Below are 13,960 nucleotides of genomic sequence, written 5' to 3'. Positions count from 1 at the left end.
TTTGGATGATTTAGAATCCGTCACGTGATTTTATAGGCCGGTTATTTTTAAAAGCCGGTAAAATAAAATAAGGGTTGATATTCTACCCCCCAAGGAGATGAAAGGCATAAACAGATATACATAATTAATAGCCTTTCAGTCGGATGTATTTTTTTCAGGAAATATTAGGAATTCAGCGTACATTTCATTTCGTATACGTCTTATATTTTCGTGAAGAAACCCCACGTTGATAATGTTATAAGCCTGGTTCTTAATTTGGTATTCTAAGGACGTATTCTCTGCCATATAATATAAGTATTTGTAGTATACTATCCATATATCCATATGTAGTGAATATTTTTCTATAGTACAAAAAAAATATTTATAAAACAATTGTTTTAGATATTAAGCTTTGATTTGCGGATTTGAATCAGAAAAATTACAAATTTCAAATTATTTTAATATATTTTTTAAACATGGATATATTCTCATGAAATTTATAAGAAAATTCCTATTTGATTCACGGTCAAAGTCAATTTTTTGCTTTTAATGAAAAATAAAATAGATTCCTACTGGGTTTACAATAGAAGAAGTTATAAAAAAAGGAGAAATAAAGGAGAACATATATGTTCGAGTATGTTTATATTAGTCTACGATTCTATATGTATAAACGTTTAAGCTGAAATATATTTATGATCTTTTAACGGCATGCATGTTGAATATTAGTTCTTAAAACGAAATGAAATGTAATAAAACTGATAATTGGTCTAATTTACGATTTTGTAGAACTAAGGGATTTTAGTTTTTATTATAAAATATAATTGTCAGAAACATTACTAGAAATGATTCATTTTCATATGATGTAGACTCTACATTGTAAAGTATAATAATACCAATACTCTGAGGTCAGATTTTTTGAGATTTTTCAATAAAAATTCATTTAATCCCAAACTTTTCAATAATAAACAATAAAATATTCATCTATTATTAGAAAAAAAGGTATATTTTTTAACGTACAATGTTAATTATGACTTACAAGTTTTTAAAAATACTTTTTGACATCTCAACAAAGATGAAGAAGGATATCGAATAAGGCCTGTAAATGACTTCCATACTCTTATTCATCTACGAGTTTTTTGCGATATCAACAATAAAAATCTCTTATGTGGAAAAACTCAGATTTCTGAAGTATTTGGACACACTCAAAATGTTGTAAATAAAATTATGTTTCCCCCGTACAACCTTCTATGGAAAGCCTAAAGATCCCATGGAAGGAACGCTAACACTCAAGTTCCTGAATCACCCTTTGTCTTGTCTCTAATTAGGGATGTGACGTGTAATTTTGCATTACAATTATTCAGTTCTAGCAGATAGCAGTCAACGAAATTTGACAGCCAAATTATAACTGAACTTCGCTGTATAATGGAACATATTTACATACATTATGACATCTCGACGTAGATGAAGGAAAATATGGAAGTCTGGGTATTTACAAGGTTTAAAATCATGTTTTCCAGTATGTAAAGTCTGTAATGTCTTCGTATTTATAGGGCTTTCGGCTCGTCATAGAATGGTTAAAGTGATCACTTAATACACGCGTATTAAGTGATCATCATTCTAACCATCATTGACTATAATACAAGTAAAAATTTTGGAACTCAAATATATATATATATATATATATATATATATATATATATATATATATATATATATATATATATATATATATATATATATATATATACATTTATATTATTTTTTGACATCTCATCAAAGATGAAGAAGAATATGGAAGTCTGGGCATTTACGGGGCTTACGACCGTCATAGGCTGGTTTAAGTGATCACTTTACACACGTGTAACATTCACCAATTCTACCCATTATTGACAAATTCTTGGAACTTCCAAGAATTTGAGTAGTGTGGTTGTCAATAATGGGTAGAATTGGTGAGTGTTACACGTGTGTAAAGTGATCACTCAAACCAGCCTATGACGGTCGTAAGCCCCGTAAATGCCCAGACTTCCATATTCTTCTTCATCTTTGATGAGATGTCAAAAAATAATATGAAAATAACTCCTGTAATTGGAGATAATCCAGATTTTGTGAACAAGTATTTGGACACACTCAAAATGTTGTATATACATTTACGCCTAAAAACATAATATTTACTTATTTATTTTTTTACAAAAATGTTAATAAAATTAGTATATACCCACTCACCGAGATTTTTACGTCTACCGGTTTCGAGACGTACCCGTCTCTTCGTCAGGACAATCGCTAACACAGCATGCAAACAATACTACCCTTCACCACCATAGCACCATTTACACACTCAAAACTACACAAAATGTCTAACACATGCGATTTTTGGTCGACCCGAAGACCAACATGCACTATAGTTTTCAATACAGACATGCGTTACGAGCCGAGGTTAAACGTGCATAATATTCAATAAAAATAAAGCTTTTTATTTGACGAGTAATTATAATATATAAATGAGGTATTTATTTACTGAAATTAGTAAGCTTATTTTAAAAACTTTTTAAGGCCTTTTTGCGATTGATTAATTCTAAATAGAATTCTAAATATTTAGTATATTTAAAAAAAAATAATAAAACAATATCTTTTCTTCAAAATGCATAAGTAACACTTTCTGCCATGTAGCGGGTAAATATTAAGTTAAAAATATGCCGCTTTTGTTGGGATATAGTACATTTTCTGGGCATTTCGAAAACATGCATAACTGAAATATGACGATTTATGATTTATGACGTTAAAAGGAGTGAGCGATATGTGAAGATTGTTTTAGTTTATAGTTGTTTGACTGTAATAAGTTGTAATTTGTTGAATATTACCTCTGTGTGAGTCCGTTTTGGAACTTTAAGTATTGTTTTCATGTAATGCAATTTAATTCATCGGAGGGTCGTATTCACGTTTTCAATAGACGAGCATTCAACATATGACGTAAACGTGTACATATGTGGCTCTTCATTGTAATGATGAATCCCCTTGGGCTGATACACTTATTATGACATAGAACTATTGATTTCCAGTATATGACGAACATATTCGGACACATTTTGTGTACCTACCTTCACTCGACATTCGTTATGAAACAATATAACAATTGGATAAGAATCAAACATGTAGGGATATACCTTATCTTTTATTAAAATTGTTGACTTTATTTGACTGAAAACTAACTTATTCATTTAAATTTAAATTTGGAGGTTTGTATTTCTGCCTTTATTTGACTTGAAATCTTGGCTATAAATTGTGCCAGCCAAATACCAGATTGCAAGCCCTGGAATACTCAGACTTCCCTCTTCTTTTCTTAGTTAATCAATAAGAAATTGAAATTGTTTACTTTATATCACTGAAGATAAGAGCATTCATTAAAATTTGGGAAGTGTGTATTCATGCCTTTATTTGACTTGAAATCTTGGCCATAAATTGTGCCAGCCAAATACCAGATTGCAAGCCCTGGAATACTCAGACTTCCCTCTTTTTTTCTTAGTTAATGAATGTAAGGAGTTACAATTGTTGATTTTATATGACTGAAGATAAGACGATTGATTAAAATTTGGGAAGTGTGTATTTATGCCTTTATTTGACTCGAAATCTTGGCTATAAACTGTGCCAGTCAAATACTGGAATACTCAGACTTCCCTCTTCTTTTCTTAGTTAATCAATAAGAAATTGAAATTGTTTACTTTATATCACTGAAGATAAGAGGATTCATTAAAATTTGGGAAGTGTGTATTCATGCCTTTATTTGACTAGAAATCTTGGCTATAAATTGTGCCAATCAAATACCAGATTGCAAGCCCTGGAATACTCAGACTTCCCTCTTCTTTTCTTAGTTAATCAATATAAGAAATTAAAATTGTTGACTTTATATGACCGAAGATAAGAGGATTTATTAAAATTTGGAAAGTTATGCCTTTGTTTGACTCAAAATCTTGGCTATAAATTGTGCCAGTCAAATACCAGATTGCAAGCCCTGGAAAACTCAGACTTCGCTCTTCTTTTCTTAGTTAATCAATATAAGGAATTGAAATGTTGACTTTATATGACCGAAGATAAGAGGATTCATTAAAATTTGGGAACTGTGTATTTCTGGCTTTATTTGACTCGAAATCTTGACTATAAATTGTGCCAGTCAAACACCAAATTGCAAGCCCTGGAATACTCAGACTTCCCTCTTCTTTTCTTAGTTAATCAATATAAGAAATTAAAATTGTTGACTTTATATAACCGAAGATAAGAGGATTCATTAAAATTTGGGAAGTGTGTATTTATGCCTTTATTTGACTAGAAATCTTGGCTATAAATTGTGCCAGTCAAATACCAGATTGCAAGCCCTGGAAAACTCATACTTCGCTCTTCTTTTCTTAGTTAATCAATATAAGGAATTGAAATGTTGACTTTATATGACCGAAGATAAGAGGATTCATTAAAATTTGGGAACTGTGTATTTCTGGCTTTATTTGACTCGAAATCTTGGCTATAAATTGTACCAGTCAAATACCAGATTGCAAGCCCTGGAATATTCAGACTTCCCTCTTCTTTTCTAAGTTGATCAATATAAGGAATTAAAATTGTTGACTTCATATGACCGAAGATAAGAGGATTCATTAAAATTTGGGAAGTTATGCCTTTATTTGACTCGAAATCTTGGCTATAAATTGTGCCAATCAAATACCAGATTGCAAGCCCTGGAAAACTCAGACTTCCCTATTCTTTTCTTATTCTATGGAATACTCAGACTTCCCTCTTCTTTTCTTAGTTAATCAATATAAGAAATTAAAATTGTTGACTTTATATGACCGAAGATAAGAGGATTCATTAAAATTTGGAAAGGTAAGGCTTTTTTTTTACTCGAAATCTTGGCTATAATTCAGACTTCCCTCTTCTTTTCTTAGTTAATCAATATAAGAAATTAAAATTGTTGACTTTATATGACCGAAGATAAGAGGATTCATTAAAATTTGGGAAGTGTGTATTATGCCTTTTTTGACTTGAAATCTTGGCTTGAGATAAGTGAGCATTGATTAATCGGTCCCTTCAAGAAATGTTCCCGTTTTGGAAGTTTTAATTACTTCTCCTGATTGTTCTCGGCCGATATTGTCTTCCGAATCATTCTTCTTATTTTTCTTCATATTTCTGCGAAAGTAATGACCATTAGAACTAAATTATGGTTTAAAAACTGCGAAGACAAGTGGCCTTGAAAAAGAATTCAATTTCCGTGAAATTAATCATTCGACGCTTTAAAAACGGTGTGAATACTGCCTCTTTCACATTATTCATCATTCATACGAACTGAAATATAGTAATGAATGAAGTCAATACGCTTGTCTACAGGACTGGGGGTTCCGGGTTTGATTCCTAGGGGGGTTCAAATATAGAAAACTGATTTTTTTTCACTCTAATATTTAGTCAATATTACCCTGGACTGGGACCCGAAGCGGAGGGCTGATCACCTTTCCTTCATGTGTTAACGATCAAAATAACACTGCGTTTATATGATGCGGTGCCCTATGCGCCATCGGGTGAGGATAAGGGTTTAAAGAAAAGAAGTATGAATGATGTAGCGTTATGTTGATCGTATTAAACGTATAGGTTAGGTGATCAATTCAAAGCCTCAGCTACCAATCGTAATTTATTTCTGACTAGCTGTATCAAGCCACGGTTTTCTATGGCTCAGCTTAGTTAAATGGAAAATAAAGAAAAAAGAAAGCACATATTCCCGAAGTACGCTGTCACGCTAAAAAAACAGTTTCATAAAATCTTGTTTTTACCTATCGAGCTTATTAACACATTCTCAAAATAACCATTGATACTGCTGCAAACTCACATATGAAGTGACGTGAGATTTGTATGATTTCCAAAAAAAAAATATCGTGGTTGTCAAAATGGTGAATGTGACATGTGTATAAAGTGATCACTTTAACTAACTTATGACAGGTCGTAAGCCCTGTAACTACCCAGACTTCCATATGTTTAGATATCAAAATGTAAAAATAACTCCTATATAGAGAGACCCAGATTTGTGAATGACAATTTGGACACACCCAACATATCGTGAATTTGCATATCGCTCACTCCTTTCAAGAACGTCATAAATCAAATATCGTCAATTTTTAGTTGTGCATGTTTTTGGAATGCCCAGAAAATGTACTATATCCCAGCAAAAGAGGCATATTTTTAGCTTAATATTTACCCGCTACAGGGCTGAAAGTGTTGTTTTTGCATTTTGAAGAAAAGGTATTGTTTAATTTTTTTTTAAAATTAACTAAATATTTTCCAAACGGAGAAAAATCCTTCAGGTTTTACCTAAAAAGATCTGTTGCACAGTAAAACGTTCAATAAGTGGCTTGATATTTATTTTTAATACATTGAATTGTATTTTTAAACTTTAAAAACGATCTCCTGAAAAATCAAGTTTTTTGATTTATGACGTTCTTGAAAGGAGTGAGCGATATGTGTTATCTGGGTGTTTATAAATTAACATGGCCCGTTTTATCATATGATGACTGTGATTTCATGACCTGCTTAGTTGTAAAATTTCGTAGTTCGAATCGTTTTTTTTGTGGAACTGTTAAGAATCGTAAACCGAAACATCCCCGCGAATATCGGAAAATAACTCATGTAAATAGGTAAAGTGACATTGTAAATTCGAAAATACTCGCTCTCGGGTCACTAGAGTAGAACTTTGTGTGGAACTAAATTTTATGAAGTCTACCGCGAGTGCCTACCTTGTTTCGGAACCTCTTCAATATTCATATATCGACTCTGTGAAGAATTCCACTTCGCTGGTTTTCCTATACTCCCTTAAAATGGAACACGTGCATATGTGGAACTCATCAACCTACATGGAAAATGCTGACACGCATTCTCTGAACATATTAACACCGTATTTTTTGGCGTTTCTCATGTGTGTGATTATAATCCAGGATTCGGACCTCACATACTAATATAAGAGTTTCTGCTTAATAAAAAGCTTCTTTACATCTCACCAATAGATGTCTCTAGTGAAGTTCTAGTTATTCAAGAACAAGGTTTCTAAATTGGTTCATATATATAAAGAACTTCCAAGAATTTGAGGAGTGTGGTTGTCAATAATGTGTAGAATTGGTGAATGTTACACGTGTGTAAAGTGATCACTTAAACCAGCCTATGACGGTCGTCAGCCCCGTAAATGCCCAGACTTCCATATTCTTCTTCATCTTCGATGAGATGTCAAAAATAATATTAACACCGGTTTAAGATTTTTTATTTATATATGAGCGATTAAAAAAAATGTTTGAGGTTATAACTTTGTGATTTTCCATTTTATAATTGAAATATAACTTTGTTTTAAAATCACTGTAAATATTTTATTATAACTTTAATTATGTCTAACGGTTTCGAAGCTAACCGCTTCTTTATCAAGACTGATTAATACGTATTTATAATAGATTTATTTTATCCACTGACACTTCGTGATGGAATTGCATTTTTAATTTATTATTAGATTAAAACCAATATTTTTAGCTTTTCCACTTTTTTATTTGACCAGCGACCGGGTTTCGTCGTTACCGACATCATCAGACCAGTCTGATGATGTCGGTAACGACGAAACCCGGTCGCTGGTCAAATAAAAAAGTGGAAAAGCTAAAAATATTGGTTTTAATCTAATAATAAAAAAAAAAAAAAAAAAGTATTTATAATATTTCTAAGTAATCTAATTTACGTCCTCTATTGCATATTTGTAATACACTGAAAAATCAGTCTTGATGAAGAAGTGGTTAGCTTTGAAACCGGTGGACATTATAATTAAGTTATAATACAATATTTAGAGTGATTTTAAAAGAAAGTTACATTTTAATCATAACAGTGAATTACTTACTACAAAGCGTTAAACTTGAATAGATTTCGGTTTCTCTGAATTTACGTGTGAACATATAGGATTTGCTCCGGAATCAACGACCACTTAATGTGTTTGTGTAGTATTTACAATCGCATTCCAAACATAAATTTGATTTCTCTTACAAAACCAGTGTTTCTCTTTTTTTTTTAAATTGAAACATTTTTATAATTTATATTTGAAGCACTAACTTTATGATTTTCCCTTTCATAATTAAAATGTAGCTTTGCTTTAAAATCACTATAAAGTAATTTAAAAACAAAGTAACATTTTAATTATGAAACGTTTTTATTGACAGGCCTAATTAATATGCACATTTTATATATTTTGGTCCGTTTTTTTCCATCTTATTTTTTAAAAATCGTGAGTACCCCTTGCCAACATTTGATTAGGATACAGTCGAGAAAACAAATGTAATTTATTAAAATATATTTTCGTGAAATTTTTGACACTATGTAGATTTGTAAATTTTAGGCACTTTTAACAACAAAAAATGATTTTTTATTCCTTCTTTTAATCCAATTGTCCCCTCTCTCCTCATTTTCATTTAAAATCTCAAAATATATAATAAGTACTGTATACTCATGTGGAATTTTGTACTATTGAAAGACAAAGCAGTAGAAGTCGTATAAAGATCTCAGAAATCAGATTTTTAACAGAAAGCGGTGGAAAGTGCTGCATATATAAGAGCTTAGTTCTTAAATTTGATAAAAAACATACATATATTAAAAAGTCTAATAAAGAAGATATTGTTGTATAAACAAGAGCTTAACTCTTAAATTTGATATAAAACACATATTAAAGATTTCTTGAATGTTTTCCGCAGATACTTTGTGGCACATTTAATAAACTTTATAAAATTAAAAAACTTTATATTAACCACTTTTTATTGATTTATTATTAGTACACGTAACCAACCGGTTTCGACAAAAACCTTGTCATCATCAGGGTTTATTAAATTCTAAAACACTAAAATCCAAAAAAAAAAACTATTTAAGAGTCGAATAAAGAAGCAATTTATGGGAAGCTTACATAGAGACCTGGAGATTTTCAGGACTTACAACCAATCGTTGGATGGCTTCAGTGATCACTTCTCACACATTGTGTTACGTTCATCAATCTGTCCAAGTGTTTAAGCATATTTACGACTTGATTTACTTTAAGAATAAGCTTTTATTAAATACGATATATTTCAATTTCAAAGGCGAGGGATTGATGATAATACTAAACTAACTAACTAACCATCACTCGGCTTCCCCGCAGGGGTAGGCAGAGAGGATAGAACGCCACACCACTCTGTCTTTGCAAACATTCTTCGCCTCTTCCACGTTCATGCATCTCCTCATACATACCCGCCGATTGTTACGACTCCTAACCTGACCACTTTTTTCTCGGTCTTCCTCTGCTCTTTTTTCCACTTACATAATGATACAGTGATGATAATTATATGTTGCTTTATGCAACTATATGAACTAAAACGCTAAATAAAGAAATCGATCGAAGAGGCGATTGTGAAACTCATCCTGTCTTTCAATGTTTCGGCCTCTCCTAATGAACGCGCGCCTTATGTTGAGAACCACTCAATTCAATTCTTAGATACATTAATTTAAGCATGTCGCTTTATTTGTCTAATAAATACGAAGGCGCTCATAATACAACTAACACGTTGTGGTATTTAACACAATCGGCTATAATTACTTTGCCATTATCGACATCTAAACGATACGCAAATGGTTTTTACGCAGTGATAATTACGCAAACTTATTGTTAAATTTATATTTAACCTATTTTTTATGTAAAAAGGTATAAGCCCTGATTGTGTAGTATGAAATGTTCAGGAAACCGATTTAAAAGACTAAAACATATATTTCAACAAAAACCTGGAAAATGTTAACGTACTTAAAAATAAATAATAAATAAAACCCTTATCCGCACCCGGATGATGGGTAAGGGCACTGCATCATATAAACGCAGTGTTATCTTAATCGTTTTACACATGAAGGAAAGGTGATCAGCCCTCCAGGTACCAGTCCAGGGTAATATGGAATAAATATTATAGTGAAAAAATCACTCATATTTATTTTACCCCCCCTGGGAATCGAACCCGGGATCTCCAGAACGGTAGCCGAACATGCTGACCATTACACTACAGAGACGGACAAACGTATAACGTACTTACCTGACATAATTATTATTTTATTCTTAAATGCATTTTTACGGAGGGATAATAACACAAAATATTAAATTTTTACTAAACCTATTTTTTAAGTAAAAAGCTATAAGCCGATTTAAAAGACACAACATTTTTAGGTGCGTCCAAAACCTTGTTCACAATCAGTAAGAATTTTGTATACCATGGAATAAAAAGGTGTCTGCTAAAGAAAAGCTATCTCAAATCAACCATATATGGCTCCAGTGAACTCACGTGAAAGCGTCATGAGATTTATGACATGTGTAGGGGAACTAAAATTTGAGAAGTGTGGTTGTCAATCATATGTAAAATGATGTATGTTACACGCGTATAAAGTGATCACTTAACCAACCTTAGACAGGTCATAACTCCTGTAATCACCCAGACATTCATATTCTTCTCCATCTATGTTAAGAGTTCAAACTATGATTTTAAACATTTTAACACATGTTACAATATAAACCTGGAAACTGTTAAAAGTAAAATGATCTGACTGACGTATTTATTATTTTATTTTAAACCTTGAGGTAAAGTATGGAAGCAGTGAATTATGTTCAACGGTGCATATATGTATGTGTACAACATAAAAAAATGAATGTAATATAGATGCTCAATAATGGGCAGAATGGTGAACGTTACACAGGTGTAAAAAGTGACCACATATGACGGCCAAATGCCAGGTCATACACCTTGAAATACTGTGTATAAAACAAAGGAAATGGTTCATCTTAGCTGAGACGCCTATAATATAAATATAAAAATAATATCTACTGAAGTGAATAAAATACTCATAAATAACACATATTTCTTAGTTTTTGTCGTAAATATACACTTGTTTACGTAATCAAAATTTTTGTATAGTAGATAAATATAGGAATGCAACGTAAGGCATTTTTACATACGGAAAACTGTCCAAAGGAAATATGTTTCTATTAAGGAAAAAAAACCTATAAATGTACATTTAAAAAAAAACTGCGGTGTTTGTTTTTTACTGTGAGTAGAATATATGGTATTGTACATATAATTAAATATATATATATATATATATATATATATATATATATATATATATATATATATATATATATATATATATATATATATATATATATATATATATATATATATATATATATATATATATATATATATATATATATATATATATATATATATATATATATATATATATATATATATATATATATATATATATATATATATATATATATATATATATATATATAAACATATTTCCTTTATTTTTTTATTCGGGTTAATATTTTACGTAACCCTTATATTATGAGTTGTACGCCTATGGTCAGCATGCTCGGCTACTGTTTTGGAGGTCCCAGGTTCGATTCCCAAGAGGGGGGGTGGGGTGAACAAGGATTTGGACACACTCAAAATGTTGTAAATATAAGTGTTTTTTTCACTCTAATGCTTATTCAATTTTACCCTGGACTGGTACCTGAAGCGGAAGGCTGATCATCTTTCCTTCATTTGTTAACGATCAAGATAACACTGCGTTTATATGATGAAAAGCTCTATGCACGATCGGGTTGCGGATTAGGGACTTTTGTGAAGTAACATATATTGTGTCACGAGTTTGATCAATATATGTAAGAGTTTAAAAAAATAGTAATTTGGTTGTCAATCGTAGGTAGAATTGGTGAATGTTACACGTGTGTATTTTTTTTAAAAAGGAATAACCCGCAAAGCTTCTTATAGAGGCTTGTCTGTTGGTAGCAGAGTAAGAATAGGGAAGGTAAATGTGATTAAAACGTCACAAATATCCAAAACCAACTGAAAATAAATATTTCTGGAATTTATTTTTTACTTGTCGGGAATCAAACCTGCGGCGCCAGTTTCGCAGTCAGGCGTCTACGCAACTACGCCACGGCGCCTGTCATCATCACTTAACTAAACCTACGACGGTCGTGAACCCTGTAAATATCTATATTTCCATATTCTTCTTCATCTATGTTGATATGCCAATAATGTAAAAATAAATAAGTGTTTCTTTGTACACCGATTTTTGGAAAATTGGTTAAATGCACATTTAAATACATATCTAATTAATTTAAAACAAAAGTAAAAATTAACATTTTTTTATATTTTACGTAATTGACTGAGAAAGCTGGCCAAAGAGTATGGAAGAGAATTTGCCCAGACGGAGAAAATATTACGTAAAAAGCTTAAAATTTAGTGTGACAGTCCAGTCGCCTTTTACGTAAAGAGAGAGTGGAAAATGTCACTAATCGTGTCAAATCTAATATACTGCAAAGCGAGATTAATCCGGTTTGATAACTTACAGTGGTAGAATACAGAAATCCAGACTTATTCATAGATTCAATGTTTTGTAATATATTTTGGATGTTAAAATATTTTGTGGATATGGGAATCCTCCAGGATATGATAAGTGGGCGTATCGATAGTCCGGTTTTGATTTCTGAAATAACGTATAATGTACCCGGCTACCGTACCCGTCACACGTCACAATCTTTATTCAGTACCTGTCCTTCGAACTAATCATGCGCGGAGTTTACCTATGTTTCGAATGGCTAGTGAGTACAACTCATGTTTAGCCAAGTTGACGTTTTCAATTGCGGAACATCTGTGCTGAAAAGTCGAATGGTGACCATATTGTCCTCTCAGGATCTTTAAAAACTATGGTTCTCTGCATTGTATGTATGTCCCTACTAGAATCAACATCACACACACACACAAATTCATTCATTTGCTAGATCTACACTAAATATTTTTTACTAATCTTAATGTTTCTATGGTTAACTATAATTGGCTTGTTTAATGTGTATCTTTTAATTGTTTTGTTTTACATATGTTGCTGTTGTTAATATTAAAAAAAAAACATAGTTACTTTGTGGTATGGTAATATAACACTCTCCTTATCATTCTTCCTTCACTTTGTGTAATTAAATTTAATTACACAAAGTGAACGATGAATGATAAGGAGAGTGTTTCTCTGTAATGTTTTTGGTTAGTTGAAATTAAAGACGGTATGTTGAGATGGTTTGAGAACGGATAAATAAGGAAAGAACGGTAAAATAAATTAATCAAGGGAATTTAGTTGGTAATACGAGCAGAGAAAGATCGAGGAAAATTCGTCTCTCAACGTGTTTCCGGTTATGCACTCTATCTTGTGAAAATATTGAATTTGAATGTTATTCTTTTTAACGTTTAATGGAAATAAAGAATTTGAATGCCATTCTCTTTTACATTTTTTGGAAACATTAATTTTAAATGGCAATATATTTTTAAATATTTTATGGAAATATTCAATTTGAATGATATTTTTTTTACATATTACCAAAATATTCACTTGAAATAGTATCCTAATTTTTTTTTACATTTTATGTAAAAACTCAATTTGAATTTCATTATTTTTTTTAAAATTTTATGGAAAATTTTTTTAATTCAATGTCAACGGCATTCTTATTTTTAAATTTCAATTCGAAATATTTTATTTGAATAGCATTATTTTTTTACATTTAATGGAAAAAATCCATTTGAATGACATTCTTTTGTACATTTAATTTGAATTGAATTATTTTTTACATATCATAGAAATATTCAATTTGAATGGGGTTCTTTTTTACATTTTATGGAAATATGTAATTCGAATGTCGTTATTTCATTACATTTTATGGAAATAATCCATTTGAATGACATTTTTTTTTACATTTAATTTGAATTGAATTATTTTATACATATCATAGAAATATTCAATTCGAATGGGGTTGTTTTTTTACATTTTATGGATACATTCCACACGTCAATGTTCTATCACTGTATACCGAGGAAGTTTTAACATGGTACACACAGTTGGCGTCTTCTGAACCATTCACAACACTTCC

At 31.0% G+C, this 13,960-nt stretch overlaps 1 protein-coding gene and 1 long non-coding RNA gene across 2 annotated transcripts in view; one reads left to right on the top strand and one right to left on the bottom strand.

Annotated features, from left to right (window-relative positions):
- Positions 1-13,960, bottom strand: part of LOC148303642 (uncharacterized) — a 384,039-nt gene that overhangs the window by 76,219 nt on the left and 293,860 nt on the right. The window lies entirely within an intron of this gene.
- The window catches only part of LOC148303644 (uncharacterized), a 94,115-nt gene that overhangs the window by 298 nt on the left and 79,857 nt on the right, over positions 1-13,960 (top strand). The window lies entirely within an intron of this gene.

The sequence above is a fragment of the Brachycentrus maculatus genome, unplaced genomic scaffold (genome assembly GCF_059751285.1).
Source record: "Brachycentrus maculatus isolate JH-2025_06_01 unplaced genomic scaffold, ASM5975128v1 h1tg000358l, whole genome shotgun sequence".
NCBI classification, from domain to species: domain Eukaryota; kingdom Metazoa; phylum Arthropoda; class Insecta; order Trichoptera; family Brachycentridae; genus Brachycentrus; species Brachycentrus maculatus.
Note: the sequence above shows the minus strand (reverse complement) of the source record. Positions and strands in the feature narration are given on the sequence as shown.